The sequence below is a fragment of the Tamandua tetradactyla genome, chromosome 2, assembly GCF_023851605.1.
Source record: "Tamandua tetradactyla isolate mTamTet1 chromosome 2, mTamTet1.pri, whole genome shotgun sequence".
Classification (NCBI taxonomy): domain Eukaryota; kingdom Metazoa; phylum Chordata; class Mammalia; order Pilosa; family Myrmecophagidae; genus Tamandua; species Tamandua tetradactyla.
The window spans coordinates 85,573,455-85,601,042 of NC_135328.1; the positions used below are offsets into that span (position 1 = coordinate 85,573,455).

At 36.3% G+C, this 27,588-nt stretch overlaps 1 long non-coding RNA gene and 1 pseudogene across 3 annotated transcripts in view; one reads left to right on the forward strand and one right to left on the reverse strand.

The window, feature by feature from the left end:
• Positions 1–850: 850 nt before the first annotated feature.
• Positions 851–27,588, reverse strand: part of LOC143660990 (uncharacterized) — a 29,211-nt gene continuing 2,473 nt past the window's right edge. For 2 of the 3 annotated variants that reach the window (XR_013164371.1, XR_013164366.1), the window contains 3 exons: positions 7,768–7,860; positions 6,235–6,364; positions 4,437–4,636 (listed from right to left, as the gene is read on the reverse strand). This is a non-coding gene — a long non-coding RNA (uncharacterized LOC143660990). Of the gene's footprint in view, positions 995–4,436; positions 4,637–6,234; positions 6,365–7,767; positions 7,861–27,588 lie in introns of those variants that run through there. The other variant, XR_013164368.1, reaches the window with a different exon arrangement.
• Positions 26,084–27,380, forward strand: LOC143675099 (N-acetylgalactosamine kinase pseudogene; annotated as a pseudogene).

Here is a 27,588-nt window from a genome sequence, read left to right on the forward strand (position 1 = left end):
TTCAAACCCGGAAATATCAGATTGAGTGCAGTCCTTGACCTTAATTATATGTGCAAAGTAATTTGCCATGTACAGTAACATATTCACAGGTTCTGGAGAACAGGGTATGAACGTTGTTGAGGAAGGGGAGCTTTATTCTACCCAACACATGGCTCATCTCCTAAACTGTTAGGAATATTTTGTGGAAGATTTTGCCTTATTGACTAAACTCCAAATAGGATAATGTTTGATCAAACATTTATATTTCAAACAGTGTTCCCCCCAAATTCCCACAAATATTCATAGTATCTATAACAATGTTCATTTTGGCATTTTTGCGATATAAAACTTTAAAAACAAAGCAAAGTAAAAAAAAAAAAAAAAAAAGCTCCCAACTATTGATCAACATAATCCCGTTTAAAATAAGATTGTAAATAAATATGGTTTTCGGATAGAGTGCAAAAGTAATCAACATTTGGAAAGACTTAAGTAGTTCTCTAGGTAAGACATACAAGTGTATTCGAAATATAATGTTAAGTAGAGAAAATTAAATATTACATTATATGGATAGTATGATATGCAAATAATAATGATAACATTATTATAAGGATGAGTACAAGATTAGAGAAGGAAGAGGGGAATATATTGTAAATTACTATCCATTGCTGTATTTAGAGTTGGTATTATAGATGATATTTACATTTAAATAGTTATTTAACATTAGAGGATCATATGATGGGCCATTTAAATTAAGAAGCACAAATACACAATAAGAATACTAATTGCACACGTTTTGACCAATTTTCACTATTACAAAATAATCAAAATTTAGACACACATTAATATTACCTTTTATTGGAAGTAGGGGAAAAGCAAATAAATATATATAATTGAAAATAAAAGCAAGGAAACATCAAAAGGCGAATAAGCAATAGTCTGCCCCATTATTAGGGGCAGAGCAAATACCTTGTCTTCATTGAGAACATCAGCGGTCAAAAAGGGGCTCCATCTGGACCTGGTGGAGAAAACTGTATATGATTGGATGTATAAAGGACCAGAGTTGTGAGCAGAAGTCTAGAAAAACTTCTGAAAATAAGCAGGAACGGTAATTACTTACATGCAATTACATAGCAATAATTACCTAGGTATAATTACATGTGTAAAAAGGGGAAAACATTTTAGGGCATGAGAAAGACAAAGCAATTTGTGGTGTGACTTAAAAAATAGTGAGCAATATACCCAAGAATGTTACCAGATTGTATTTAAAAGGAAGCTAATGACAAAGGCTAAGGCATTAGTTTCAACATTCTGATTAGCACTTGAGAACATTGGACATCAATCACTCTTTTAGCAGTAGGTTCTTACTGGGTTGCTAATATTAGAAACATACAACTTCTGGTGTGGAATATGATAGAGGCTGCAGTTCCTACAACTAAAATGCACGGGTGAGCTTGGGGAAGTTCTGGCCAGCAGTTTTGGTCTCTGGCACAAGGCACTTGCCAGCTAAAGTATGAATGTCACTTCCGCGAAGCCATCTTCCCTGCCACTCTTGATTCTGGTAAAAATAATCTGTGGCAGGTTGTCTACAGGGACTTCAAAAATTACAGATTTGATCTCTGGGACACCATTGCCATGCCTTGATCTTACATGATCCTAATGACTGTTATTTTCAGTTCTTTGCCTGGAATTCTTTTTTGCCACACGGGAAGCAGGAAGTGGGGAATCTTCTTAAGTGCTTCACAGATTTTCTACTCTATTCTTCATGTGAGTTGGGGAATCTAAAGAAGGTTTTTTTTTTGTTTTTTTTTTAAGCCATGCTCATGGTTTTATTGAAAATATTTAGAAAACTGTTTAACTCTTTTCCTGAAATCTGGATAGAAAACTGATAAACTTTTTTCCTAAAATCTGTTCCATGTAGATAATCACATCCAGATTTCTTTCTCAGACGTTCTCTACAACTCTCCCTTCTTTACTTGCTTTCTCTTTCCCCTCCCCTCCCCTCCCTGCACCCTACTTGTCTCCCTTTAAAGGCTTGGGGGCATAGAAAGCCTAATTTTGAGTTGGGAGCCTAACTTTTTCATTTAAACTGTGTCACAAAACTGAGTCTCTTTTCTGGGGCTGGGGGTGTTGGCGTGGAATCCCAACAATGAACTTTTGTCACTCAAAGTCTTCTGTTTTCCATTATATTTCCTACTGTGTAAGATTCAGGTACTGTCGGATTTTCTGTTCGTGACTAGCCCCCAATTTTTGGACTTTTTACATTCTTTCATTTTTTATCATAAATCTTTGTTTGAACTTGTCTTCTTCTTGCTACTTTGTTAATTAGCAGGAGAAATCAGCACACACTATCTTTCTGATTCTTTCCAGTTATTTCTTTAGATTGCTATGGCCTCAGAACAAATGTGACTTTTGTTTTGCTTTATTTTGGTTTGGCTACATAACTTGGGTGTCTACTTTTCTTGCTTGTAAATTCTAGTTCTTCTTCACTGCTACCCTCTCCCTGGTCACTGAAACAAACAATTTGGGATTTGTTGCAGTAGGACCTTACTTCATATTACTAATTTCTGAATCATTCAGGGTTTACCTAGGAAAACAGAAACTCTATGTATATTTTATGGAGCAGAGATTTAAAAGAAGGAATTTGGAATCTAACAAAACATTGGCATCAATGAAGAAAAAGTATCTGGTGCATAACCCTTAGTGTTTTAATTTCCTATTGCTGCTATAACAAATAACCATCAATGTAGTCACTTAAAATAACACCAATTTACTATCTTGAGGTTCTGAAATTAAATATTGACCTGGTTCTCACCAGGCTAAAATCAAGATCTAGGCATAGCTGCACTTCTTTCTGGAAACTCTAGGGGAAAATTGTTTCCTTGCCTTTTCCAGTTTCTAGAGGCTGTCTACAAACCTTGGCTTGTGATCTCCTTTTTCCATCTTCAAAACCAGCAAGGGTGCATCTCTCTTGCCCTCCTTCCATATTCCATCTCCCTCTGACTGCTGCCAGGAAAGGCTGCCAGCTTTTAAGGACTTGTGATTAGATGGAGCCCACCTTGATAATTCAGGGAAACATCCCCTTACAAATGTCCTTAATAAATCACATCTGCAAAGTCTCTTTTGTCATGGAAGGAAACATTCACAGATTCCAGGGATTAACATATAGCCATCCTGGGGGACCAATTCTGCCTACCACAAGAAGACTTCAGGAAAATAACTTTGCTAGTCCTAATTAAGGAATCTGTTGGAAACATCTGCAGATTTCACATATTTTCTTCCACTCTAAAGTGAGTGAATGGCAAAGGGCAAAGTTTGCTGCAAAATGTGGCCTTGAAAAACTCACATATCCAGCATCACTGCTGGTGGGGGAGGTAAAAATGGTTCTAATTCCCTTCTAAATCTCAGCTAGTGCTGAGGCAAGAAGATGCTTTGTAATAAACCACTTTGCATCTGGATGGGCTCATGTCTTTACTTCTCAAGAATGAAAGATTAAAAGGCATATCACTTCCTGCCTGAATTACAATTCTTAAATGTCAGTGCTTTCAATGTGGTCTTTTTACATTTCATGACAAATAGGGACACATATCCTAATAGGCCAGTTTCAAAAAGGGCAAAGGCTATTTAACCCACATTTGACTTTACTTTAGGAAACAGTAGATGTTTATTTTTCTGAATCATAGAGATTTGGCGGTTTACTTGAAATCACAGCAAAACCTACCTTCTTATGACTATATTAGAATTTTTCTTTGATTTTGTAAGTATAAGTTAGTACAGGAAAATGTTCATTGATAATACTAAATATATCTAAAATTTCAAACAGATCTTCATTTCACATGCATTTTCCTTTTTAGCCCTCAATTTTTACTCTGTATATAAACTGTGCTTTTATGTGAAATTATAAAAAAAAATCCCTAATAAAACTTGTCCTGCCACTGTGAAGTAATATATTTCACATATTTGAACAGCTAAGCTAGTTAATGTGAGAACCTCAAATAATTTCAGAAGATAATGATTTTCTAATTTCTTTGGTCCAAATGTGAGAGTGGCATGCATCTTTTTTTTTTTTTTTTTTGCATGGGCAGGCACTGGGAAGGCATGCATCATGCATCATTTTAATACCCATTTTAGAGATGGTTGTATAGAAGCACAAGGAGACTAAAAGACTGGCCCAACAGTGAAGATGGGAGACAAAATAAGCATATTTTTCTGACCCTCACATGTTTTCTACTTTTCAAATTGTATAAGCTTTTTCTGTTGCATGCATGTGACATTTGGGAAATCAGAGGCGATCATTTGCAAAATGACATTGATCAACTTGGGAGAGACGTGACTGCCATTTCCCCAATTTAAAAGACTTTCTATTTGACACCTATAAAGGAAAAAATTAAAATAAAAACACTTAAAGGAAATTGTTCCCAAACAAGAGAAGCAATTTTACATTTAAAAACAAGCCGAATTACAAGACATATAAGGTCATTATCATTACTCAAAAAAATGGGGGATTTTCTTTTTTCCTTCCTTTTTTATAAACAAATATGAATTGTCTCTAAAGGTATAATTAACTGAGATGGAAAAGGGAACACTGCACCAAACTAAAAGTAGGTCAGCTCATTTGAGGTTCTTGGCTGCATGGGCTCTGACAGCTGGCTGAATATTTCTATATATAGAGGGAGAGAGAGAGAGAGAGAAGATATATAAGTTTGGTGATTTATTGTTCTTTCTTTCCCTAATGCCTGTTATATAAAAAACATGGAAAATAAAATCTATAGTTTTTCCTTCTTGCTTAGGAAAAACCTACATTAGGGACTTGACTATAATTATGAATTGTAGTTAGCTGTCCCCTAGTGCATGGAACACATTGCTAATTACTTTCAAACACAGAGCAACTGCGATTGATGAAAGAAAGTTTTGATACTTCCTGGCTCTATAGATATTTTATGTAAATTTATTTCATATTCAAATATCAATTCATTTTTAATATTAAAAAATTTAAATATAGATCTCTATCCTCATTAAACACATGCACAACTTAAATGTTCCAAGAAATATTTGCATTCCCTTTTTGTAAAAATGGAAATACTTCTTAAATTTTACAAGTAATAAAATTCCAGAAAAGTCAAAGTGACCTGCTTTCAGATCCAAACAAACCCCAGTATACTTGATTCATGAGACTCATTTGTCCTACTTCAAGGACATCCAGAACAATTCATCACCAACACATCCCTAAATAACTCATTATTTGCAGTACTGACCATTAGGAAAAGCGTGCTTGATTTTATCCTCTATTTTGTCAGACTATATCCTGTGCCCTGAACATATAAGAAATATTTTTGGATTTGAACCTTGGCTTATAAGTTTTTGAATATTTTGCACCATGTCTGTTATCCTATTCTCACATCACTTTTTCCTCTGAGAAGCTTTCTAATTCAGTCTTCCTTAGAAGCATACCTTGTATTTCTCATGTCATGCTATTCTTTGCATAACCAGCTCATGTGAAACTACTACTTCTCACCTCAAACCTTTACGTATGGATTTCTGCTTCCACCATTCCACTAAGGATGGCAATGATTATGTGGCTAAGACTAATGGAAAATATGATCCATTCTTTACTTCAGCTTGGCCAGAGATGAGAATGTTGTCCCTTCTTTAATTCATTTCTCTTTCTGCTCATGTGGTTTCCAAAAATTTCATTTTTGGTCTCTTCCTCTGAGTCTTGTTTCAGAGCTCGCTCCTCCAACAGTTCAGCTGCAAGCAATCTCTTCTCCACACTGGCATACTCTCCCTGAGAGGCTTATATAAAGACTATTGGCTGATGATTATCAAATGTATATATTCAAATATATACATATACATATACATGCATTTTTATGGGTATTTAAACATCACTCTCTCACATAACACATAAACTCAACAGGTCTAAAACTGAGTTAATATATATGTATATATTTTTTCAGTGAGTTAGTATTTTAAATGCACTTATAATAGAGTTTCTGGCACATGGTAAATAAATATTTGTTAAACAAAAATTAAATCTTGCGTAGTGCAGTGTTTAAAATTATTAAGTTCATAGTAAGCCACACCAGGTTTGAATCCTAAGTCTGCTACTTAGGAGTTTTATCTCATAATGCCTGTTTCATACTGTTGTGGTTTTTAATGAAGATTAAAGTAGATAATTTACTTATCATCCTGGGGAGCATATATAGAATGCTTAGATATCAACATTTTGAAAGAATTTCTATGTTTTATTTCTCTTACCTCATGGATGGCCTTGAAATCTATCCCCATTTTATCATTCCTACATTTCTTGCTTGCATTGCTAAAATTGCCTTGTAATAGAGCCACACCTTTTCCAGTCCAATTCGCAAAATGCTGTCAGAATATTAGTCTAAAATACAAAATAAGACATATCACCCTACTATTTAAATTTATGACTGCATTTCTTCCAAGCCTACTTTTAAGCTCCTGAGTAAAGCAACCTTTTCCTCTACTTCTGTCGCATTACTTCTTACCACTATTGACCTTGCATTCTAGGCTACAACTATACTCCATTACTTCTAGATTACTGATAGATCATGACCTCTGTCTCGTTTGAGTCTTTTTGACATGAAGTACTCTATATTCTGCCTCAAGTTTAACTTGGTTTGTATAGCTCTTTTTTTTTCCTTCAAAATTCAGGGAAGGCAATCCCTCAAGTTTTCCATATCCTTCAATCTCATTTTCTGGCTCCCTTTTCTTGACTCCATAGCATTCTGATTTATCAATTATAGAACCTAATAGTCTGTACTGTAGTCATTGGTTTGGTTGTTGGAAGTACAGGAACTTCGATTTCCTTTGTATTCTTGCCATCTTGCCCAGTGTCTAGTGCATGAGTGTGTAGTAAGAGTTACCGCAAAATATGAGTAAAATTATTTAGACGTCATGGGATATCTATAATAATCTGATTTCTTTGAGGGCAAGGATCATGTCTTTGATTTGCTTGTATTCTTTATGTCATCTAAGCCAATAATAGTTTACTATTCTTAACCGATTTTTCTCCTTCCCATGTTAATGTGGTCTAGCAGTTGGCCACAGTTATGTGAATTTGTTTTGGCATCATACAGAGAAAGCAAATTTGGGGAAGCGCTGTCAGTCTGCTTCTCTCACGATGCTCTAACATTGCCCTGAAACATTTGTCTTACTAGCACTGCTTCTCCAAGCACTACCACATGGGACAGAAACAAGGTAGAGTTGGAGAAATGAAATAGTTGCTGAGAAACCTAGCCCTGCCTGCCTTGGAGATATAAGGTGATAAAGTCAGGCTTCCTTTAGTCATGGTTCATGAAAACACCAACTCAACTGGTTTAAAAATTTTCTAAATATCTTATATGATAAGAACACTGGATAAAAAGGTAGATTTAATGGTTGGTTGCCTCAGCAGCAAAATTATTGAATTCAGGGCCTGGATATTTTTTTATCCCGGTTTGGTATGTGGGTCTTGCCTTCAGTAGTCCGCTCATAGTCTCAGGATGGTTGCAGCAGCTTCAGCTTCATTTTCAGTCTGGAGCTGAATGCTTTAGTGCTTATATCTTAGAAGCAAAAAACAAAACAAAACAAAACAAAAAAAACTGTCCCAAAAATTGTGACAGACTCTTTCACATTTTATTGAATAGAACTGAGAACAGTGCTCTAATAAAATTGGCTACTGCAATAAGGACCTAAAATAACAGTGGTTTGAAAGAGAGAGAACTATATTTTGACATCATGTGATGGTATTTAGGGTTGCTGTAGCAGAGAGGATATGGTACTCACCTTTAAATGATTCAACGTACTGGCTTTTTCCTAAAGGTGACATATAGCAGGCACATCTGGTTTTATTCCTGAGCCATGGTTGCAGTCAAATTCCTTTTATGTGGGAAAGAGTAGGACATCAGAATAAAGTTAGGCATCTGTTATCAATGAAGACTTTAATTTTGCTAGTGATCGAACAAATCCCCACTTTCGTAAAATAGCCTATACCAAGTGAAGAGTATCTAGGAAATTAGTAAATGCACTTATAAATAATGAGTTGCTTACATATAGAAATGAGTTTAATTTTTAAGTGTAAAATTGTGATGCACATCTAATTCAACTGAAGCTAATTTATTCATTTTTACATAATTTGATGACAGATTAGAAGCTGAATATAGGCAAAGATTGAACCTGTCTTATAAAATAACTCAATATATATAATAGAAGACCTAGGCAAAAATAAATGAAATGTCAATAAAAATAAGCATAACTTTAATTATCACATCAATTTTATTCTGATGCCTATCTAGTAGATTATATATGTTTAATATCTTATTTTTTTTTTGCATGGGCAGGATGGGCAGGCACCGGGAATTGAATCCAGGTCTCCGGCACAGCAGGCAAGAATTCTGCCACTGAGCCACCACCACACCAACCCCTAGCTAATAGATTCTAATCCTAGTTCTAGCAAGACTTAAGTGGTATATAAAAATATGCCTGGAGTTTTAAAAAAATGTAATAAATTTTACAGAAGATTTATGTCATGGCAGGGAGTCCCTAAACCTTATCTCTCCATGCCAGAAAAATATAGCTGAAGTGGAACAAATAATGAGAGAAACACATAGAACAGCTTTTAGCAGTATCATCATTACATATAATCAGTCTGCAGAAGCAATAAACAGGACAAAAAATGAATTTAAAATTGTTGAGGGGCCTTTGTTTTTTTTAAAGGAAACATTTCCCTTATAATTGTCTAAATATCTCAGATATGGCATTACTATGGCTCCAAAATGACCCTTTCCTTGTCCTCAACAAATAAAATAGTATTGTTTAAAGGACATTTTAAGAAATTTTGGCCCTACATGCATCCCTTAAATTTCTAAGGGATTGAAGATCTATAGGAGTTGGGAAAGTTGATCTGTAAATTATAACTAAGATATCTTTTAACCAAGGAGTTTGTGAACTATGCCATAATGATATGCCAAACATGTCTATTACTTATTTTTATCAATAAAGGTTATTGGAAAACAGACATGTCCATGCCTTGGTATTGTCCATGGCTGCTTTCCCACTATGATGAGAGAATTGAGTAGTTGCTTCAGAAATAATATGGCCATCAAAATCTGAAATATTTACTATCCAGCAAAGAAAAACTTTACTGATCCATGTTGTAATTCTTTTTATCATTTATATTTGATCAAATCATAAAAAGGTCTTCTCAAATCACAGCAGTCAGCTGATATAGATGTCGTAACATTTTTTTCTTGATTTCCCCCTCAAATTGTTCATCACAAGTGTGTAGAAACACCAACGATTTTTGAGTATTGATCTTGTAACCTGCCACTTTGCTGTACTTATTTATTAGCTCTCATTGCTTTGCTGTGGATTTTTTTTGGTTTTCAACATACAGTATCCTATCATGTGCAAACAGTGAGAATTTTACTTCTTCCTTTCCAATTTTGATGCCGTGTACTTCTTTTTCTTGTCTAATTGCTTTGGCTGGAACTTCCAACACAATGCTGATAGTGATAGTGGACATCCTTATCTTGTTTCTGATCTTAGGGGAAAATAGATGTCTTAACATTTTGACATGGATGCATACATACACATATAAACACACACTATATAGACAAGCACACACACATACACACAATAATTTTTAATGTGAGAAAACAATTTTCATTTTTATTTACCCAGAACCAAAAAAAGAAAGTCCATGAAATGTTCAAAGATTGACCCATCTTTGGGATAAGTGGTATGACACAACTGCCTTCAATAGCTTATACAATTATGAAGATCCTTGATGTCTGGTTATTGCAAGAAGATGGCTAGATAATGCAATCCAAGAATATATTTTCAAAGTTGGTAGAGAGGTCAAATTAGAAGGCTAGGGAGAAGGGAAAAGAACTAAGGGAGAATGCCATGTCAAAAATACTGGTGAGCCTAAAATCTGAACAGTAAGAGTACATACCTTTCAGATTGAAAAAAAATGACAAATAAAATGCACAAAATATAAGCAATAATGGTCTAAATATTTTTAATATCAGACAAAGGACAGCGACTCTTGAGCAGTAAAAGATAAAGGAGGTGAATCCAACAATATTACCAAATTACTGCCAACAGGGAATTTTCTAATCATTGTGCAGGAAGGGAGCCCACAGGCAGAGCTCAGCAATCTCCCTGATTTGAGGAGAGAAGTTTGGGCATTTGGGGTGCCAAAGCAAACAATATTCACAAGGTAGAAGATTGGAGGTGAGAGAGCTAAAAAATGAAAACTTTGTTCACTTCTGTGTGAAAACTATTAGAGGCTGGGTGAAAGGAAAACCCAAAAGAATTAGAGGAAAATTTCCTTGAGTTTACAAAAATCATGGAATGATGGCTGTTCCCACTAGGCAGAGTAGGAACTAATAGTTGACTAGCACTGGCTAAAGTATTGAGAAGTAGTAACCTCAATAATAAAGAAAAATTAACCTTAGAACAAATGCTGCTCTGCTTCTACCTAAAAATGTTCAAAAGCAAGGCTTAAAGGGGTGCAAGGGTAGCTCAGTGGTAGAATTCTTGCCTGACATGCGGGAGACCCATGTTCATTTCCCAGTCCATGCACTTCCCAAAAACAAACAAACAAACAAAAGAAAGAAAAAACAAACATAAATAAATTCAACAAATTGCACTACAATAACAGGATACTTACATAGAAAAAGAATGAAATGTGACCCCCGTAATACAGCATACAAAAAAAAAAAAGCAACGCCCAAAAGAGTCTGTTATTTTCCCGTAATTCAACTGTTTCCCACAAGAGGGGTAAAAAATATTTAAGGAAATACGATAATATCCAATATTCAGTAAGGTAAAATTCACACTGACTGACATTTAATAATATATATTTTTTGATTCCAGTAACATAAAAACAGGAACATTGAGCCACAAGGTGAAGAAAAATCAACCATTTAAAAATATCTCAGAAATGGCTGTTTGATACAGTTGATAGACATGGACACTAAAATAGCTTTCCATGTTCAAAAGTTAGAACAAGATTGAATGCACTAAATAGAGACATGAAAGATAGGAAAAAAGACCGAAAACAAATTTTCAAATGAAAAATATCCTACATGGCAGATTAGATATTGCAGAAGAAAAGAGTAATGAACTTGAAGATGTTGGAAAAGAAAGTATCCAGAATAAAACATAGAGAAAAAAAAATCTGAAGAATAAGACTATCAGAAGTGGGGGAAGTTCAGAAAAATATTTAAATAAATAATAGCAAAAAATTTTCCAAATTTTATAGAAAGTATAAAACTCCAGATAAGAAGCTGAATAAATCATAAGGACAAGGGAAATGAGGAAAACTACATTAAGGCATATCATAATCCAAGTAGTTACAACCAATGATAAAGAGAATATCTTAAAAGAAGCTAGGGAATAAAAAAAACACATAGCATATAAATCACAATAGTTTTATAAATAAGAATGATGCAAGCCAGAAGATATTGAAACCCCACATTTAAAGTACTTTTAAAAAATGTCAAACTAATGGTTTCTACTAAGTAAAAAATTTTTTCCAAAAAATAATAGAACAATCTTTATATGACGAAAGCTATAAAACTCTAATAAAAGAAGTCAAAGACGATCGAAATGTATGTAGAGATATTCCTTGTTCACGGTTAGGAAAACTCAATGTTACTAAAATGCCAATTCTTCTGCCTTGATATATTGATTCAAAACAATCCCAATCAATATCCCAACAAGTTATTTTGTGTAAATTGACAAAGTGATTCTAAAGTTTATATGCAAGGGCAAAAACCCAGAAGACTGCCACTACCTGACCTCAAAATTTAGCATAAAGTTACCATAATTGAGACTGCGATATTGGCAAAAGAACTGACAAGTAGATCAAAAGAAAATAATTAAGAAGCCAGAAATAAGCCCACACAAATATAGTCAAGTGATCTTTGACAAAGGAGCAAAAGCAATTCATTTGAGAAAAGATGGTCTTTTCAACAAACGGTTCTAGAATAACAGGATATCTACATGCAAAAATTATATATATACATGTATTAATCTAGATACAGACCTTCTGCCTTTCACAAAAATCAATTCAAACCTGATCAGAGACTTAAATGTAAAATTCTACAACTTCTCTAAGATGAAATAGGAAAATACGTAGGTGACTGGGTTTAGTGATAACTTTTTAGATACAACCCCAAAAGCATAATCCATGAAATAAAAAATTAAGTAGGACTTTTTTAAAACTAAAAAATGCCTCCTCTGTGAAGGATACTGTTAAGAGAATGAAAACACAAACCACAGGCTGGTAGAAAATATTTACAAAACACATCTGATAAAAGTATTGTTATCTAAAATACACCAGGGACTCTAAAAACTTAATAAAAAGAAAGCAAACAGCTGAATTAAAAATAGGCAAACACACCTCACCAGAGAAGATATGCAGAATAGAAAATAAGATTATGAAAAGTTGCTCATTATAATATTTCATTAGAGTTGTACAAATTAAATTAACAATGTGATATCACTGCACACCAAATAGAATGACTAAAATCCAAAACAATGCCAGTGCCAAATGCTTTGAAGAATATGGAATGACAGGAATTCTCACTGCTTTAGGAATGCAAATGGTAAAGCCATTATGGAAGATGTTTGACAGTTTCTAATAAAGCTAAACATAAGACTTACTATATGATCCATCAATTCTTCTCCTGAGTATGTACCCAAAAAAAGGTGAAAACTTATGTCCATACAAAAACCTGCCCATGAATGTTTATTCTTTTTTTTTTTTTTTTTATTTTTTATTAACGGAAAAAAAAAAAAAAGAAATTAACACAACATTTAGAAATCATACCATTCTACATATGCACTCAGTAATTCTTAACATCATCACATAGATGCATGATCATTGTTTCTTAGTACATTTGCATCGGTTTAGAGGAACTAGCAACACAACAGAAAAAGATATAAAATGTTAATATAAAGAAAAGAAATAAAAGTAGTAGTAATAGTAAAAAACAACAACAACAAACAAACCAACAAGCAAACAAAAACAAAAAAAACCCTATAGCTCAGATGCAGCTTCATTCAGTATTTTAACATGATTACTTTACAATTAGGTATTATTGTGCTGTCCATTTTTGAGTTTTTGTATCTAGTCCTGTTGCACAGTCTGTATCCCTTCAGCTTCAATTACCCATTGTCTTACCCTGTTTCTAACTCCTGCTGAACTCTGTTACCAATGACATATTTCAAGTTTATTCTCGAATGTCCGTTCACATCAGTGGGACCATACAGTATTTGTCCTTTAGTTTTTGGCTGGATTCACTCAGCATAATATTCTCTAGGTCCATCCATGTTATTACATGGTTCATAAGTTTATCTTGTCTTAAAGCTGCATAATATTCCATCGTATGTATATACCACAGTTTGTTTAGCCACTCTTCTGTTGATGGAGATTTTGGCTGTTTCCATCTCTTTGCAATTGTAAATAACGCTGCTATAAACATTGGTGTGCAAATGTCCGTTTGTGTCTTTGCCCTTAAGTCCTTTGAGTAGATACCTAGCAATGGTATTGCTGGGTCGTATGGCAATTCTATATTCAGCTTTTTGAGGAACCGCCAAACTGCCTTCCACAGTGGTTGCACCCTTTGACATTCCCACCAACAGTGGATAAGTGTGCCTCTTTCTCCGCATCCTCTCCAGCACTTGTCATTTTCTGTTTTGTTGATAATGGCCATTCTGGTGGGTGTGAGATGATATCTCATTGTGGTTTTGATTTGCATTTCTCTAATGGCCAGAGACATTGAGCATCTCTTCATGTGCCTCTTGGCCATCCGTATTTCTTCTTCTGGTAGGTGTCTGTTTAAGTCTTTTTCCCATTTTGTAATTGGGTTGGCTGTCTTTTTGTTGTTGAGTTGAATAATCTCTTTATAAATTCTGGATACTAGACCTTTATCTGATATGTCGTTTCCAAATATTGTCTCCCATTGTGTAGGCTGTCTTTCTACTTTCTTGATGAAGTTCTCTGATGCACAAAAGTGTTTAATTTTGAGGAGCTCCCATTTATTTATTTCCTTCTTCAGTGTTCTTGCTTTAGGTTTAAGGTCCATAAAACCACCTCCAGTTGTAAGATCCATAAGATATCTCCCAACATTTTCCTCTATCTGTTTTATGGTCTTAGACCTAATGTTTAGATCTTTGATCCATTTTGAGTTAACTTTTGTATAGGGTGTGAGAGATGGGTCTTTTTTCATTCTTTTGCATATGGATATCCAGTTCTCTAGGCACCATTTATTGAAGAGACTGCTCTGTCCCAGGTGAGTTGGCTTGACTGCCTTATCAAAGATAAAATGTCCATAGATGAGAGGGTCTATATCTGAGCACTCTATTCGATTCCATTGGTCGATATATCTATCTTTATGCCAATACCATGCTGTTTTGACCACTGTGGCTTCATAGTATGCCTTAAAGTCAGGCAGCGCGAGACCTCCAGCTTCGTTTTTTTCCCTCAAGATGTTTTTAGCAATTCGGGGCACCCTGCCCTTCCAGATAAATTTGCTTATTGGTTTTTCTATTTCTGAAAAATAAGTTGTTGGGATTTTGATTGGTATTGCATTGAATCTGTAAATCAATTTAGGTAGGATTGACATCTTAACTATATTTAGTCTTCCAATCCATGAACACGGTATGCCCTTCCATCTATTTAGGTCTTCTGTGATTTCTTTTAACAGTTTTTTGTAGTTTTCTTTATATAGGTTTTTTGTCTCTTTGGTTAAATTTATTCCTAGGTATTTTATTCTTTTAGTTGCGATTGTAAATGGGATTCGTTTCTTGATTTCCGCCTCAGCTTGCTCATTACTAGTGTATAGAAAAGCTACAGATTTTTGAATGTTGATCTTGTAGCCTGCTACTTTGCTGTACTCATTTATTAGCTCTAGTAATTTTGTTGTGGATTTTTCTGGGTTTTCTACATATAGTATCATATCATCTGCAAACAGTGATAGTTTTACTTCTTCCTTTCCTATTTTGATGCCTTGTATTTCTTTTTCTTGCCTAATTGCTCTGGCTAGAACTTCCAACACAATGTTGAATAATAGTGGTGATAGTGGACATCCTTGTCTTGTTCCTGATCTTAGGGGGAAAGTTTTCAATTTTTCCCCATTGAGGATGATCTTAGCTGTGGGTTTTTCATATATTCCCTCTATCATTTTAAGGAAGTTCCCTTGTATTCCTATCTTTTGAAGTGTTTTCAGCAGGAAAGGATGTTGAATCTTGTCAAATGCCTTCTCTGCATCAATTGAGATGATCATGTGATTTTTCTGCTTTGATTTGTTGATATGGTGTATTACATTAATTGATTTTCTTATGTTGAACCATCCTTGCATACCTGGGATGAATCCTACTTGGTCATGATGTATAATTCTTTTAATGTGTTGTTGGATACGATTTGCTAGAATTTTATTGAGGATTTTTGCATCTGTATTCATTAGAGAGATTGGTCTGTAGTTTTCTTTTTTTGTAATATCTTTGCCTGGTTATGGTATGAGGGTGATGTTGGCTTCATAGAATGAATTAGGTAGTTTTCCCTCCACTTCGATTATGTTGAAGAGTTTGAGGAGAGTAGGTACTAATTCTTTCTGGAATGTTTGATAGAATTCACATGTGAAGCCGTCTGGTCCTGGACTTTTCTTTTTAGGGAGCTTTTGAATAACTAATTCAATCTCTTTACTTGTGATTGGTTTGTTGAGGTCGTCTATTTCTTCTTGAGTCAAAGTTGGTTGTTCATGTCTTTCCAGGAACCTGTCCATTTCTTCTAAATTGTTGTATTTATTAGCGTAAAGTTGTTCATAGTATCCTGTTATTACCTCCTTTATTTCTGTGAGGTCAGTAGTTATGTCTCCTCTTTCATTTCTAATCTTATTTATTTGCATCCTCTCTCTTCTTCTTTTTGTCAATCTTGCTAAGGGCCCATCAATCTTGTTGATTTTCTCATAGAACCAACTTCTGGTCTTATTGATTTTCTCTATTGTTTTCATGTTTTCAATTTCATTTATTTCTGCTCTAACCTTTGTTATTTCTTTCCTTTTGCTTGCTTTGGGATTAGTTTGCTGTTCTTTCTCCAGTTCTTCCAAGTGGACAGTTAATTCCTGCATTTTTGCCTTTTCTTCTTTTCTGATAAATGCATTTAGGGCAATAAATTTCCCTCTTAGCACTGCCTTTGCTGCGTCCCATAAGTTTTGATATGTTGTATCTTCATTTTCATTTGCCTCTAGGTATTTACTAATTTCTCTTGCAATTTCTTCTTTGACCCACTTGTTGTTTAAGAGTGTGTTGTTGAGCCTCCATGTATTTATGAATTTTCTGGCCCTCCGCCTATTATTGATTTCCAACTTCATTCCTTTATGATCCGAGAAAGTGTTGTGTATGATTTCAATATTTTTAAATTTGTTAAGACTTGCTTTGTGACCCAGCATATGGTCTATCTTTGAGAATGATCCATGAGCACTTGAGAAAAAGGTGTATCCTGCTGTTGTGGGATGTAATGTCCTATAAATATCTGTTAAGTCAAGTTCATTTATAGTAATATTCAGGTTCTCTATTTCTTTATTGATCCTCTGTGTAGATGTTCTGTCCATTGATGAGAGTGGTGAATTGAAGTCTCCAACTATTATGGTATATGTGTCTATTTCCCTCTTCAGTGTTTGCAGTGTATTCCTCACGTATTTTGGGGCATTCTGGTTCGGTGCGTAAATATTTATGATTGTTATGTCTTCTTGCTTAATTGTTCCTTTTAATAGTATATAGTGTCCTTCTTTGTCTCTTTTAACTGTTTTACATTTGAAGTCTAATTTGTTGGATATTAGTATAGCCACTCCTGCTCTTTTCTGGTTGTTGTTTGCATGAAATATCTTTTCCAAACCTTTCACTTTCAACCTATATTTATCTTTGGGTCTAAGATGTGTTTCCTGTAGACAGCATATAGAAGGATCCTGTTTTTTAATCCATTCTGCCAGTCTATGTCTTTTAATTGGGGAATTCAGTCCATTGACATTTAGAGTTATTACTGTTTGGATAATATTTTCTTCTACCATTTTGCCTTTTGTATTATATATATCATATCTGACTTTCCTTCTTTCTACACTTTTCTCCATGTCTCTCTCTTCTGTCTTTTTGTATCTGACTCTAGTGCTTCCTTTAGTATTTCTTGCAGAGCTGGTCTCTTGGTCAAAAATTCTCTTAGTGACTTTTTGTCTGAAAATGTTTTAATTTCTCCCTCATTTTTGAAGGACAATTTTGCTGGATATAGGAGTCTTGGCTGGCAGTTTTTCTCTTTTAGTAACTTAAATATATCATCCCACTGTCTTCTAGCTTCCATGGTTTCTGCTGAGAAATCTACACATAGTCTTATTGGGTTTCCCTTGTATGTGACGGATTGTTTTTCTCTCGCTGCCTTCAAGATCCTCTCTTTCTCTTTGACCTCTGACATTCTAACTAGTAAGTGTCTTGGGGAACGCCTATTTGTGTCTAATCTCTTTGGGGTGCGCTGCACTTCTTGGATCTGTAATTTTAGGTCTTTCATAAGAGTTGGGAAATTTTCAGTGATAATTTCTTCCATTAGTTTTTCTCCTCCTTTTCCCTTCTCTTCTCCTTCTGGGATACCCACTACACGTATATTTGTACGGTTCACATTGTCCTTGAGTTCCCTGATACCTTGTTCAAATTTTTCCATTCTTTTCCGGATAGTTTCTGTTTCTTTTTGGAATTCAGATGTTTCATCCTCCAAATCACTAATTCTATCTTCTGTTTCTTTAAATCTGTCATTGTAGGTATCCATTGTTTTTTCCATCTTTTCTACTTTATCTTTCACTTCCATAAGTTCTGTGATTTGTTTTTTCAGTTTTTCTATTTCTTCTTTATGTTCAGCCCATGTCTTCTTCATGTCCTCCCTCAATTTATCGATTTCATTTTTGAAGAGGTTTTCCATTTCTGTTCGTATATTCAGCATTAGTTGTTTCAGCTCCTGTATCTCATTTGAACTATTGGTTTCTTCGTTTGACTGGGCCATATGTTCAATTTTCTGAGCGTGATCCGTTATCTTCTGCTGGCGTCTGGGCATTTAGTCAGATTTCCCCGGGTGTTCGACCCCACAGCTTGAAAGATTTTTCTGTGCAATCTCTGGGTTCTGTTCTTCCTATCCTGCCCAGTAGGTGGCGCTCGTGGCACACGCCTGTCTGTGGGTTCCACCAGCGAAAGTTGCTGTGGGTCCCTCAACTCTGGAAAACTCTCGCCGTAGGGGAGGTTCGGCAACCTAAGCGTCTTGGAAGAATGCCAGCCGGCCCGGGGTTCCAAACGTGGGGAGGGTCGCCGGCCGTCGCAGCACAGGTGAGCGTCCGGCCAAATTAGCCAGTCGGCGCGGGGCACCAAGCGTGGCGGGAGGGCGCCAGCTGTCGCAGCCCGGGAGAGTACACTGTTCCCAGCTGACGGGGGAGTCACGTGTTTGGAAGGGATCCCCCGGTCACTGTTCTCCGCAGTCTGGGGGTTTCCGACCCAACTATCTCAGTTGTTCCGGGGGGCCTCGTGTGGTGGGGGCACCAGCCGCCGCGGCCTAAGGGGACCGCCTGTCCAATTCTACCAGCTGGCCCAGGAAGGTGGAAGGGAGGGACTCCGGTCGCTTGTCGTCCCACCCAGGAAAGCCCGTGCCCCTTGGTGATCTCACCGGAGCTGGTTCTCCCAGATAGTCAGCCGTTCCAGGATGGGGTCCGCTGTCCCTTTGATCTCCGTCGTGGCTCCGGGAGCTGCTCTGTATTATCTCCACTCCCCCAGTAGCTGCTCTGGAGGAGGAAAGGTGAGGGCGGCAAGGCTGTCGAGGCTGGTGGCGGAGGAGCACGGTGAAGGCGGGGGAAGAGGGCACCGTGGTGGTTGGAGAGCAGCCGGAGCAGGAGGGGGAAGAGAGGGGAGAAGGAGGTCGGGCGGCTCGGCTGCTGCGGGGCTTGGGCGCCGCGCGGCGGGCCGGCGGAGAAAGAGAGGGGAGAAGGAGGTCGGGCGGCTCGGCCGCCGCGGGGCTTGGGCGCCGCGCGGCGGGCCGGCGGAGAAAGAGAGGGGAGAAGGAGGTCGGGCGGCTCGGCCGCTGCGGGGCTTGGGCGCCGCGTGGCGGGCCGGCGGAGAAAGAGAGCAATGTTTATTCTTAATTGCTGAAAATTAGAAAGAACCAGAAGGTGCTTCAATAAGTGAGTGGATAAATAAACCACGGACAAATACATTAGGGAATATTATTCCACAATAAAATGAAATGAGCTATTAACCCATGAAAAAATAAATGCATATTTCTAAGTGAAAGAAGCCAATCTGAAAGTCTACAAACTTTCTGGAAAAGGTAACCCCATAGAGATGCTAAAAAGATCAATGGTTGCCACAGGTTCAGGTATTTGTAGGAGAATGAACAAAAGAAGCACAGAGCATTTTAGAACAAGAAACTATTCTGTATAATATCATAATTGCTGCTGCATGACATTATATATTTGTCAAAACCCATAGAACTGTAACATAAAGAATAAGCTCTAAGGCAAACTATGAACCTTATTTGCTAATAATACATCAATAATGGTTCATCAAATGTATAATAAGGGGAGAAACTGAGTGTGTGGGGGAGGTATATGGAAACTCTCTGTATTCTGTGGAATTTTTCTATAAATTTTAATCTGTTATAAAATAGTTTATTATAAAAATAAGATAAATATTTTTAAACAAACAAAAGCTGAAAGCATCTATCTTTCGACATACTGCATTAAAATAAATGCTAAAGGAAGCCATCAACAGAGGAAACTGGTACCAAATAGAAATGTGAAGCTATACAAAGGAATGAAGCACATAAAAATTCTTATTATTAAAATTTCCTAAAATCTGTAATTTTAATGAAATAAAGAAAATTTGTTGCACGGTTTTTATAATGTAAGTATAAGTAAAAATGATCGACTACAATAGCAAAGGCCAGGAGGAAGTATAATGTAAATTTCTACCTCACTTTTTAGGGAGAAACACTAACAATTCTCTACAAATCCTTCCTGAACACTGCAACTAAGAGAATACTTTGCAACTCATTTTATGAAGCCAGCATTACTCCCATATGAATACCAGAGAAAGAACTTAAAAGAGAAAAACAAAAAACAAAAAAACTAGAGACTGGCGTACCTCATTAAGACAAGCATATAAGTACAAATGATTGATAAAGTTTTACCAAATTCAATCCAGCAATAAATCATGCCCAAGTTTGTTAATTGAGAAATGTAAGAATTAAGTGTCCAAAATCAATCCATTCATTCACTATAGCAATAGCATAAAACAGCAAAGCATTTGATCATTTCAACAGTTGCAGAAAAAGCATTTGGCAAATTTTTCTATATTCATCTGACAAAACCTCAGAGAATTGGAAGTACAAGAGATCCCCAACAGCTTGATAAAACGATATTCACATAAACTTACACTTAACATCATATTTGATATCAAAAGGCTCAAATGAAGGTATTCCCACTAAGATCAGGTAAAAAGTAAGGCTATTCAGCCCCCCACTTTTCTAAAGCAAAAAATACAGACAATCCTATGTCTTGATGAGGATATAGAGCAACCAGTTCTCTCATTAATTTCTGATATGAACATAAAATTGTATAGCCACACTGAAACAGGCTGGAATTTTCTTCCATGATATACAGCTGCCATTTACCCCAGTAGTTTTTCACCTGTGTATTTCCCTAGAACACTGAATACTTGTGATCACAAGAAAAAATTAGAAGAATTTACATTGTAATTTTGTATATACAAGGCAAGTACTGGGGAATAAAATGAAATATCCTGAGTCAATAAACAAACTATAGTACACCTGAATAATGTACTATTTGTCAGAAATAAAAGTGAAAGAACTATTGATACATTCAACAACTTGCATGAATTTCAGTGGCATTATGCTAAGTGAAAAAACCTGATCTCAAAAAGTCTTATACTGTATGATTCCATGTATATATCTTAGTTTTATGGGGCTCTTTTAGGAAAGTACCACAAGCTAGATAGTTTTAAACAATAGTAATCTATTGTTTCACAATTTTGGAAGCTAGAAATGTGAATTCAAGGTGTCAGCAAGGCCAGGCTTCTGCCTCTGTGACATGGCTGTCTCTTCTCTGTCTCTTACTGATTGTGTCCAAATTCTTTTTCTGTGTAAGGATACCAAGTAGATTGAATTAAGGTATAACCTAATCCAGTTTGGTCTCATTTTAACTAGTAAAATCTTCAAAGATCTTCTTTCTAAATAGGATTATATTCATGGGACTGGGGTTAGGACTTGAATGAATCTTTTTGGAGTACACAATTCAATCCATAATAGTAATTTTCTTAAATAGCAAATTACAGTAATGTAGTACAGATTAATATTTTCTAAGAACTGGGTGGAGGAGACAGTGTAACTATAATTAAATAGCATGAGGGAGTTTCTCCGTGGTAACAGAAGAGTATTGTATCCTCTTTGTGGTGGTGGTTGCATGTGGTATAATTTCATAGCACTATATACCAATTTCTTTAATGAGTACTTTTAATAACTTGTGAAATCTGAATAGGGTGTGCAGTTTAGTAGAATTGTACCAATGTCAATTTCCTGGTTTTAATAACATTCTATAGCTATATAAGTCATTATCATTGGGGAAAGTTGGCTAAAATACATGCTGGGATTCTGTACTATTTTTTAAGATAAGTCTAAAATTAATCCAAAATCATAAATTTAAAAAAGCAGCAGTCCCTTAATCTCCTATAAACTCAACTTGAAGGTTAGACTTAAAATTTCTTTCACACTACTGCTCCATTTATTTATAACATAGTGAAACCATATTACTCGGAAGCTCTATTGTTGACTTTTTTCCTTTTGAATATTGTGGAAGCTACCTCTCTAAGTACGTAATTTAAAAATGCACAACCTGTGGGTGCAAGGGTAGTTCAGTCGTAGAATTCTCGCCTGCCATGCGGGAGACCTGGGTTCGATTCCCAACCCACACACTTCCCAAACAAACAAGCAAGCAAACAAATGAAAACTAAACAAACAAAAATTCAACAAATGATGCTACAATAAGGAGATATTCATATGGAAAAAGAATGAAATGAGACTTCCACCACAAAGCATGCAAAAAAAATAAAACACAACCACACACATTGGACACATTCACACACACATTTCTACTCAAGAAAAGCCTTGTTTTAATGTATTGCACTATTTATTTTTCTCCCAAAGCAAGCGGTTTATTTCTCGGAGTTGTTACCACCAACACATTTTCATCATTCATGGTTAAATTTGAACATTCCTGACATTTCTACTCTTTTAAAGTCATATTGATTTAAACTCTGAGGCACATAACCATAGGATTATATGACATCCTGGCCTTTAAGACTTATCATTCTTTATTTACATTGATTCACTATAGTTCTGCAGATTCCCTTGCTAGAAATCTTGGCGTAGGATGTCTTTGGCAGTAATTGATTCCAGAAGCAAATGCCAGACTTGTACTGACTATTACCATGACGCCATTCATGATCATCGTGGCTCCTCTAACGTGGCGGTTAATTTTGGATGGCAGATCATGCTAACCCACAGCAACGGGAAGTGACAGCCTGGCTGGCTCAAAGTGATTGTTTTTATCTCCCAATAAAGTGAAAAATAACAGTTGTCACCACTATAGCGAATTATATAACATGGCAGAACGCGGGAGTTTGGATGAAATGAATGAAAACATGGAAAAAAGTCAAAGTTAGAAATAACTGCAAGAATGGCTCATCATTTCTTATGACAGTGTAAACAAACGTGTAGATGAAACATCATTTATCAATGATGGTTTATTGTTAATCTCAAAAATTCCATTATTATTGCTATTTTTTCGAGGTTATTTCATGAATGAATTGAATGTTTTTCAGGCAGTTGAATGGTGGTTATCAAATGAAGTGTTTTCATTTGTGTCCATTGAGGATAATGTACATCCTTAGGTGTGGTTTGACTATTTTTTTAACAAAGATTGATAATATTAGGCATAAAATAAGCCAATATTCAGTATCCAAACACATGTATCTTATAGTTTAGACCTCAGCTGCACAATTAATGAAAATGAAAATTAGAATGCCTGACATTCTAACCTCTAGAAATTAGTATGACTAAGTGAAGACATCATCTCTATACTTTATAGAGCTCCTTTCAAGATACAATCTCTCCACTCCATGGAGCTCCTTTATGCCTTCAAACAGAAATAGAACTTCTGACTATCTGCCCCTGGGCCAACCTTTCTGCCTATGCCAACCGGTCTGGAAGTGATTTGATTTTCTATTTCCCATACTTAGGTAGATTCCCTTGAAAGTGAGGATATTCTGTTGTTTTATTATATGTTCACATCACTTAACACCATGCCCAGGACTGTACTGGCATTCTAAAAGTTCCTCTGTAATAAAGAAACGGATTTCTGTAACTTGTCAATGGGAAGAAAAAGATTAAAAGTTTCTTTAAGGGACTGGAAAATGTAACACTTAAGTATTGTATAAGCATATGAGTACAATTGCAGGAGGTGTAGTGAGGGTGTTTTCTAATTACTACATGTTTTTAGGGAATTCAAATTGATTGCATATGTTAATGCAATATGTACTTTTAGAAAAAAATTAAGTGTAGGAACAAGGAAAATTAAAACTAATAGAAGTGAAAATAAGGAAAATATTATTATTTAAATATAAAGTTAAGAGAACTAGTTCCTCTCGGGTGTAAAAGTGGCAAAAGAATGTCTTCCACTCTAGGAGTTAGAACAAGCCAAATAATGATGACAGATATCTAAAGATACAATTATGCTTACTGAATCCCAATGACACCCAAACTATTTCACCTTTGTTAGAGCATGTGAAGTAGAGGGGTCCACCATAAAAGCTGGCAAGAAGGAAACAGCTAAAAAATATATATTTTTTATATCCCAGAGTGGACTAGTATGACAGTTTAGAGTCACTTGAAATCCGGGAAACTCTGTACACAAGAGGAATATAGACAATCTCATCAGTCTTTTCCAAGGGCCAAGAAGCAGTGGGTGTGAAGCAGGAGGCCTGCTAGAGCTACCTCCACTCCCTACCCCAACCACCATGGTGCTAGTATGCAGGGCCTGCCTCAATTTGAAAACTCGAAAAACACTGTCAGTGCTCTAGATCATACGTGAGTAAAAGGCACTGTTCAAATACCACATAGGAACATCATTTGTGTACAGACCGTCCTCAGGCACAAATCAAAGGACAGCTGCTGGTAGGACAGGAGTAGACAAACCAGCCTGACACCAGGCAGAGTTAGATGGCCACCCTAGTAGGGTCAGGAAATCTGCTAGCATTGCATCTGGCAATGAGTAGGGGTGCAGAAGTTACTTGCTATTGGGGAAAAGATAAGAATGGTGAGCTAATCCTACCCATGAAGTTCAGATGCACAGAGCCTGTCCAAGACTGAGAAGGAAGTCAGATAATTAAGAATCTTCTGCCTTCATTATGAGCCTTGAAGGAGTTAACAAGCCTGTGGACTCTTGTTAGGGGAGGGACATGAATACAGAGAGTCACTCCCGTGGTTCAGACATCCGGAAATCTGAGCAGGAATACTTAGTTAAACTCACCGGCAGTTCAGACCTCATACTAAGCACAAGGCAGAAGCTGTGATCACAGTAGGAATTCGAAGCTTGCTGTGCACTCACAGAAACTTTAACAGTGAGAATCCTCAAACCCAGCTAAAATGCCGTCTAGATTGACTCAAAACCTGCAGTGATGATCTGATAGTAAAAGAAGCATGCCCATTTCTAAGTATAAATCTTATTCATGTCAGGTTCCATTCTACTTTCACACACTATGACCAATATTCAATTAAAAGACAGAGAGAGACAAAAAAAGAGAAAGACTTCCAGGTTCAGCTCCGACTTAAAAGCTTAGAAGCCATCATTCCTGTCCTTAGAACAAGAAAGAGATCGTCAAAAGGAGTCTAAAGCTTATAAGGAAAAGCAGAACAAGAAGAGCCAACACAACCTTAAAGAAGATGAACACCATTTAATCACTCACATTTCATGACTTCAAGACTAACCACAAAGCTCCAATTTTCAGTGCAACGTGGTATTGGTGAAAGAATAGACACATAGGTCAATGGTAGAGAATACGGAGCTCAAAATCAGACCTACACAAGTATAGTCGACTGGAAAAGGATTAAAGCCAATCCGATGAAGAAAAGACAGTGTTTTTCACAAATGGTGGTAGAACAATTGAATTTCCATTTGCAAAAAAGTTAAAAAAAAAGACACTGACCACTGAACTTACACCTTTCACAAAAATTTAGTCAAAATAGATTATACATCTAAATACTTAAATTTAAAATACAAATTATAAAACCTAGAAGAAAACATAGGAGAAAATCGAAGTGACTTTGGCTTTAAATGAGTGTTTAAATACAATGCAAAGCATGATCAATAAAAAAGAAAAAAGGATAATTTTTCTTGATAAAATGTTACACAATTAGAGAATATATTTGCAAAACATATATATACATACACATAAAATATACAAAGAAATTTTAAAACTCAAAAATTAGAAAAGAACCAACCTAATTGAAAAATCTCTGACTAAATTTAAGGATCTGAGCAGGCATCTCGTAAAAACATAGATATTCACATGACAAATAAACATATGAAAAGATGCTCAACATAATTGTCATTATGGAGTTGCAAATTAAAATAATGAGTATCTATGACATACATTTAGATTGGCTAAAATCCAGAAAATTTGACAGGGATGAGAAGAAACAGGAACATTCAGACATCCTTGGTAGGAATGTGAAATGGTACAGTCGACTTGGAAGATAATTTGGCAGTTTATTACAAAGCTAGACATAGTCTTAACATGCAATATAATAATCACACTCTTATGTATTTGCCAAATTTTTTCGAAAAGTTATGTCCACACAAAAACCTGTATGTGGGCTTTTGCCAGTTGAAGCTGCAAAAGAAAGAAGGGTCTGGTTAAGTATAGCTATGGAGTGCCCTGCCACGTGTCAGCCCAGGTGGCAGAACATCCCAGATTGTTGAAGTTGAAGGACATGTTTTATTGTAAGGTTGGATCCATTCCCAAGTTTTAGGTTCGAGCACCAGGAAAAATCAACATAATAGGAGAGCATATAGGTCACTGTAGCTATTCTGTTCTTCTTATGGTTGTAGAACAAGATATGCTGATAGCTGTAGAAGCTGTGAAAACACACACTATCCAGCTGGCCAATACAGACTTCAGCACTACTGTTAATGACATTCAGATTGACAAAACTATGCCTCTGTGGCACAACTATTCCCTATGTGGATTTAAAGGAATTCAGAAACACTTTGGTCTTAATAACCTGACTGGAATGAATTGCCTGGTAGACGGAAAGATCACACCAAGTTCTGGCCTCGCCAGCTCCATTGCTTTGATCTGTTGTGCTGGTTTGGTACCACTCACGGCACTGGGAATGAACCTATCCAAGGCAGAACTTGCAGAAATCTGCACCAAGAGTGAACGTTATTTTGGCACTGAAGGAGGAGGCATAGACCAGTCCATATCATTTATTGCAGAAGAAGGAATTACCACATTAATAGAATTTAGTCCTCTGAGGGCAACTAATATGAAACTCCTAAGTGGAGCAGTGTTTGTGATTGCCAACAGCTTTTGTGGTAATGAATAAAAAGTAGCAACTTTCATTTCAGTATCAGGGTGATGGGTTGTCACCTGGCTGCAAAGCTCCTGATTAAGAACAAAGGTCTGCAATGGGATGAACTACTGTGGCTGGAGAAGGTGCAGGCCAAAGGAAAAGTCAGTCTGGAAGAGATGTTGTTGGTCATAGAGGATGCTCTTCCCCCTGAACCATAGAGCCCTGAGGAGGTCTGCAGCTGTCTAAGCATAGCCTGCAGAAACTCCGGACCCAAAGTCTGAGTTCAAACATTCAAGATGTGCTCATCTTCAAACTCTACCAGTGTGTGAAGCATGTATGCAGTGAAGTGGCTCGTGTGCTCCAGTTTAAGAAGGTATGTGAAGAAGCCTCTGACAACATGGTCCAGATACTGGGGGCGTTAATGAACTAAAGACATGTGAGCTGCTGGGACATGCATGAATGCAGTTGCCTTGAGCTGGACCTGCTGGTGGACATCAGTTGGAAGTTTGGTAATCAAGGGTCATGACTTACTGGAGTAGGATGGGGAGGCTGCACAGAATCAAAAGTAGCTGCTGACAAGCTGCCCAGCTTCCTAGCACATGTGCACGAAGCTTATTACCAGAGGAGCACTAGAAGCTTAGCATCAGAGAAGCAGAGCTTGTTTGCTTCCAGCCCTGGAGGTGGTACCTTGGTCTTTGAACCCTGGACAATGTAAACAATCTCAGAGAAACTATTTTGGGCATTTAGGAGATGTCAGGACTCCCTATGCCACAGTGAATTAATCCTCTTTTTTGTATGGTGATGAACAGTGGCTATTATCAAGATGTATTTCCAAAGAAATGTTGAAATCTTTTTATGCTTCATAATGATTATTTTTCCATCTTAAAATATGTTTTCTACTAATAAGACCCAAGATTCTGCTT